Here is a 7,008-nt window from a genome sequence, read left to right as displayed (position 1 = left end):
ATGAGTCTACTTTGGGGAGAGTGGAATAAATTCAGAGATAAAAATCTTGCTCAAACTTGGCCTCACATTGAGTAAAAGACAGATCCTGGATTCAGGCCCAGGTCTTTCCATTACCTTATCCTAAGTGCTTTCTGAGTTGCCGTGCTGTCTGTCTCTCACCTAGAAGAGTGAAGCACTCGCATGTGTTCTGACAGCTGCAGAAGGAAGAGCAGCTGGGCTGAGGACGCCTTGCAGGGAGACAATGGAGGCCATTGTAGGAGCAGCGGGATGGATGGAGGAGACAACAGGTGGGTGGTGTCAGGGCCAGGGAATAGCTTAAGAGGGGAGCAGCAAATTACCTCAACCAGGAGGAGAGCGGAGATTTGCAGATTATGATTTTGGCCTTTGCCCAGAGCTTTTCCAGCACTCGTTACCTAAGAAATGTTACCATCACCAAATGCCATTTACTGCACTTGCTGAGGCTCAGGCTGCTTCTTCTAGCACGGGACTTGGACAGCCCTCCTGTTCTGCACCCCATAGTTTAGGGTGTGCTCCCACATGTAATGTCAGCATAAGGTGTGATCACCTCACTTTCCTAATGAACACTCCAAGTCAGAAAAACTCAGGGACTGCCTCAACTTCTCACGATTAGACAGAAGCAAACCCCAGACACAGACCTCCTGTCATGCAGGGTGACTTGTGGAGACTCTGGTTCTGCTCCCCCCATAAGAACGCAGGATATGGTGAGGCCAAAAAGGAACACTCACGGAGCCATTCGTAGGGGAGTCATGCCACCATTGTCTCGCTGGTGGCGGGGTTGGAGACACAGGAGGCAGGAGCCATAGGATCTGAAACCTGTCATCCACTTCTCTGCAATCGGCAATCCGCACTCCCCTGTGCTTACTGTAGTCTGCGCTTGCCAGCCACCATTTTTTTGCTAGCCTCCCATTTTCTTTAGCTAGGGTAACCATGGCAGTTGTATTAGTGGCCAATGGCTCACTGGTTACAGTTAGCCACAGCTGATGGCCATACAATCACAGTTGATGGCCATTTAGTTCCTGAGCCAGCACCTTTTCACGTGAGGCCGACAGCCTGGAAATTGCGCTCCTGGCTCTGTCCCCACACCTCCTAACCAAACCCTGTGAGCTAGACTTTCTTTTTTTTAAATTTTTCTATTTTTTTATTAGTCTCAGGTATAGAGAACAACATAGTGATTCGACATTTATATAATTCACAAAGTAATAACCCCAATAAATCTATTACCCATCTGACACTGTACATAGTTATTAGAATATTGTTGACTGTATTCCCTATGCTGTACTATATATCCCTGTGACTATTCTTTTAAAAATTATAGTTGACATTCAATATCATTTTATATTAGTTTCAGCAGACTTTCAATGAAAAGGGGAACTCTATATGACCATCTGGGAGTTGTCTAGCAGAGGCATGAAATTCTGCTCCCTCTAAGGAGAGATGTGGAATCACATCATCATTTGAGGTAGAAAATAGCTAGACATAAGACTTCTGTACCAAGAGAAGGAAAGAAAGTTTGTCTGAGATTCTGCAGGAATCAAAAATTCACTATGAGGCCTTGCCAGGGCACTGAAGGCTCTTGAGAAGGGCACCCCCAGGGCTGGAGGCTCAGGATAAATTCATCGTTTAGATAGCACTGCCGCCTTGTGATAGAAGCTGAGCACTGCGCCATCCTGACTGGCTGCCAAGTAAATATTTATTCATGTTAGATATTTGCTTCCCCCCCATTCCTTTTTTCTTCATTTAGCCTATATAATAGGACACATAGTGATGATATTTACTGATATGTGGAACAGAAGACCAGAGGAAATTGGATAGGAGTGAGATGAGCTTGTATTTGTGCAAATTGAACTAGGAGTGTCTGACAGGGAAAACAGCAGAAATCCTTTCTATTTTGTGGCAAGGAGAAAGATATAAATAAATTAGGCATTCTTTCTTGACATTGAATTTTTATCTTCACTTTGAATTTATTTATCTATGTGGAAAATTTGCAAAATCCTTTTGCTTTTAAAAGAGAGAATATATAGTTAAGGCTATAATTAATTTATATTTCATTTTTTGCTAATCAATCACAGCCCCCGCCGCTCCCCAGGAAAATTGGCCCCAGGGGGATTGTGGGGAGAAGGACAGGAATTGCCCATTCCTTTACCTCAGAAACAACTTGATACTTTATTTGTGACTTTAATTCAAGTCCATTTGTCTCTAGGCAAAGTCACCATTTCCAGCAAGAAGACGGGACTATTATTATACTGTACTTTCATATTTCTTTGCTAAAGATCTTAAATAAAATCTGAAGTCAATGGATCCTAGAATGGAAAGCAATCTTGGAAAACAAATTGTGTGCCTTTTAAATTGGTTTTCATACAGGGGTTATGTCAAGATGGTGCAGCAGGTAAATGCTGTGCTCATTTTCTCTCAGAACTACATCAAAATTACAACCAAACTACAGAATAAACATCATTGAAAATCGCCTAAAATCTTGCTGAACCAAAGCCCTACAACTAAGGACGTGCAGAAGAAGCCACATCGAGACTGGCAGGAGGGGCAGAGATGTGGAATGGGATGGTCCCATACCCGCGTGTGACTGTTAAAAATTGAGAGGGGTATCGTGGATGTGGAGGTCCCCCCTGGAGAAGCAAGAGGTCCCAGCCCTACTGAAGCCCAGGGTTCCAGTGCCGAAGGAGAGGTCACCATAGTTTCTGGTTGTGAAAAACAGTGGAGATTGTGACTTAGTGAGACAGAGGGTGGCTGCACTCCCAGGTTCTCCTCTTACAGCGACCACGCACATGGACTTACCCACCATCAGAATCACTGGCTCTGTGCTGAGCGCTGGAGCAGCAGCTGGCAAGGCAGCAGGGACATACAGGAGGTGGGGTGGGGTACTGAGTTGTCTGGCTTGGGACAGGGCTGGAGGGACAGCTTTCTCCCAGGTGGAGAAACTGGCAGAGGCTGTTATTTCTTTTTTGGGCCCTCCCCCTTCCCTGCATACAAACGCAGGCAGCCACCATATCTGAGTCTCCATCAAGCTGGCTAATGTGCTCATTCGCCATGCCCTGGTGATTCAAGACCCCGCCCTGCCCAACTTTTGGGCACACCCACGCTGCTTCCAGTGGCTTTTTTGTACAAACCACCTGCCTTGGCTCATGTTGCACACTTTGCTAGGGTCTCTCAAAGGCTCACGGAACCAAGACAAGCAGCATCTGGCTTGAGCATGTCTTGTACCTCTGGCTGAGCAACCCTAAGCCAGCACTAGCAACAGCCAGCCACGGTTCACGGCTTGGCCTCTTGAGGCACTTCTAACCACAGCATGGGTGGCAGCCATCTGCAGATTTCTTTGTGGTTCCTGCCGGGTGGCCCCAGGTGGGGCATGGGCTGTGGCTGAACTTGACTGCCAGTAAATCCCCTTCAGGGTGGTCCTGGGGCTGGCACACTCAGTGGCCAGCTTCAAAACGAGCTGGAACTTCACCCAGCTACCTCCAAGAATGACACATCCAAGGGGCAGATTGGGCAGGCACCATAGTCCTGCTGAAGCAGCTCCTGCTCTGTAGGCTCGGCTCCTGCACAACAACTCTTCCACTGTAGTCAAGGCCAGTCCTCACAACCAGTGAGCCCAATGGTCAGTCCCTCCCATTGATATGCAGTTATCAATCAAGGCTCAACTACAAGAGGAGGGCACACACAACCCATACAAGAAACACACCTGGAGCGCGTGGCTCAAGTGACCAGGAAGACTTTGCCACTGAGCCCCACACCACACCTACGACATAAGGCCACTCTACTAGGATCAGTAGACATAGCAGCCCTCCTTAATACATAGAAACAAACACAAGAGGGCAGCCAAAATAGGGAGACAAAGAAACATGTTCCAAATAAAAGAACAGAACAAAGCTCCAGAAAAAGAACTACACGAAATGGAGACAAACAATACACCAGAGGCAGAGTTCCAAACACTGTTCATAGGATGCTCAATGATCCCAGGGAGACTTCAACAAAGAGATAGGAAACATAAAGATGGAGATAGAAAACATGAAAAAGAACCAGTCAGAAATGAAGAATACATTACAGGGAATCAACAGTAGATTAGGTGAAGCAGAGGATCAAACCAGCAATTTAGAAGATAAGGTAGCAGAAAATACCAATCAGAACAGCAAAAAGAAAAAAGAATCCAAAAAAATGAAGATAGTTTAAGGGACCTCTGGCATCGGTCGGGCTCTCCATGCCCTTCACTGTCATCTGTGTTAAACAATGAGCTTTGGGGTAACGTTGCACTATTTGGCTAGGGCTGTTTTAACAAAATACCACCAGCAGGTGGCTTCAACAACAGAAATGTATTGTCATAGTTCTGGAGGTAGAAGTCCAAGATCAAGGTGCCATTAGCATTGGTGTCTGGTGAGAGCTGTCCCATGGCGTGCAGATGGCCGCCTTCTTGCTGCGTCCTCACATGGCCTGTCCTTGGGGCATGAGTGGACGGAGAACTCTCTAGTATATCTTCTTATAAGGATACGAGTCCTCTCAGATCAGGGTTCTACCCTTGTGACCTTTCCAACCTTAGTCAATTCTGTATAGGCCTATCACCTAATGTAGTCACACTGGGGGTTAGGGCTTCAACATATGAATTTTGGGAGGACCCAAACATTGAATCCAGAACAAAAACTTTGTTTTAACAGAAGTTAGACTTCTGACAGCATTTGAAAACCTTGTGTCAGAGCCCACTCAGATTGAGGAGATGGACAGGATGGACCCCACAGAGTTGGTGACTCACCCAGGGCCCCCAGTGAGGGGATGGCAGGGCTGAAGCCTGGTCATGACCCACGAGTGCATGTATGGGGTCCCTCTCTGTTACTCTGAAAAATAATGGTGGCATTTAGGTTATCAAATCAAACAGCAGAAAAGCAAAAAAAAAAAAAAAAAAAAAGAGTCCTGAATAGGGCTGAAAAGAAGACTGTGCGTTAAGTCAGTGGAGAACAATTCTGTTGAAACACATGATTAAACCAAGTGCACAGTGAAGCTCAGAGGCCATGTTTAATTTGTCTAGAATGAAGGAAAAGAGTTTAGTTTTGCGGTAAGGACTTGCAGAGATTCTGAAGGAAACCCGAGTAATCGCGATCACTCTCATTACTGCGCCTCATTCCACTTACTTGGACATAGCTCTACCCTAATCTCTGCTTTTGACTTTCTATCTGTGTTAGCAGCTATATTTTACTCACAAATGCCATGAAGCGGTGAGGAGGCCATGGACATCTCCTGAGGTAACTGGAAAGGATCTTGGCCCTGTGTCATCTTATCAATACAGTGTCTGACACGTGCAGCTGCTCATTAAATGCCTATATATCTCGAGTGAGGAGATGCACAAGGCCAGATGACAGACAGGGATTGGGGTCAAATGGACAGTGACTTACAAACGAGGAAGTCATTGCTGGATTGTTTTCTGGCACCTTGCTCTGGTTGTCCACCTGCCTCTTAGCGGCCTCTTCCAGATCCCTTCTGGGTTCCTTTGGAGGCACAGTGTGGGCTGAGGCCAAGGGGCCTGCGTGCTGGTGAAGCCTGAGCAACAGTTGGGCCGCTTCCTAGGACGCCGTGAAGATGCCCTGAGCCCTCAGGTCTGTGGACCAGGCTCTGGAGTCTCTGTTGCTTTCACCTTTCTTTTCTAGCTTCTCAAGGCTCCTGTTCGCTGCCTACCATGTGGCCTCAGTTCTCCTGACATTCAGGGAACTTGAGAAGAGCATGGTGGCCCCAGTGACGGATGGTGTGGGTGGGGGTACTGTGCTGGTGTGTCCCCTCCGACTCCATGGATCTGTGTGTGGGGGGAGCAGGCACGATCCCTACTAGGTGAACATAGAGGACACATGAGTGAATGGAGAAAAGAGACCTTGGGTGAAGAGACCTGAGGGGCCCAAAAAAGGGCAAAACCTTGGTAGCAAGAGCCTGGAGTGGGCAGGAGAGTGAGGGAGGTGGGGAGGGACTGTCACCAAAGTTAGACAAACCGAGGGGGCCAGGAAACAAAAGCTCCAAAGAGGCAGAAGTAACCACTTCTTCTCACATGATTTTCTGACTGTAAAAATGATGCATATTCACTGTAGAAAATCAGCAGGTCTGAGGGCTGTGGACTGGCTCCAGGGCTGTGCAGAGCAGAGCCTCAGGTCTTCCGGGGCCTTGGGTGTCAGGTGCTGGCTGTGAGCCAGGGCCGGGTGCCTCTGATTTCTCTCCCAGCCCAGGGACTGTGTCAAGGGCCTGCAGAGAGAGGGGCCTCAGACGAGAGCCAGTCACCTCCCCTGTTCCTCTGGCCCCCAGAGGTGACTAAGCGGCTCGTGGAAGGGTGAGGCAAGGGTGCTGGAGTTGGTGGGAAGAAGGGTGGAGGAAAAGCCCTGCACACATGTCCACAGGGGACTCGAGATCCTGAACATGCTTTGGGACATGGGCAGGAAATCCCAAAAGTGGCGAGGTTCCCTAAACCCATTCCGTGAGTGAGAGGCAGGCATGTGGGTAGACTTGGGGCTTTTGAAGCCAATGGCTTCACCAGAGGCTTTGGCCATTTCCCACCAGGCCATCTCCTGCCGACCCAGTCCAGCTTGGAGATGCCCCGAGCCTACTTTCCCCTGCTCCACATGGGCTTGGGCTTGATCACGCCCAGCCAAACCACCTTCCTTCCGGCCTCTCCTATGAGCACAGGTGAGGCATGATCTATTTGGAGACACTGGCCACTCTTGTTAGGTGTCTTCAGCCTCCATTCACATTCCACCCTTTCTCTCTCTGAGTCTAGGGTCATCCCCTTCTTTTCTCACTGTGTTCCCTTGCCCCTCCTTAATGGGTTATGTCTTACATGGTGGAGTGAAGGGAAGGTCCCCAATAAAGGTAGTTTAAGGATCCGTGGGCTGTGAGAGCTGGGTGAGTATTTCTGGGCCCCAGACCCCATCACCTTCCTGGCCACCCACTCAGTCTTTGTGTGAGCCTGGCTCAGGCCCGTGATTTCCCCTTCTGGCCCCACTCCAGGGC

This window comes from Rhinolophus hipposideros, assembly GCF_964194185.1.
Source record: "Rhinolophus hipposideros genome assembly, chromosome: 15".
In the NCBI taxonomy this organism is placed as follows: Eukaryota; Metazoa; Chordata; class Mammalia; order Chiroptera; family Rhinolophidae; genus Rhinolophus; species Rhinolophus hipposideros.
This window is presented reverse-complemented; position numbering follows the sequence as displayed.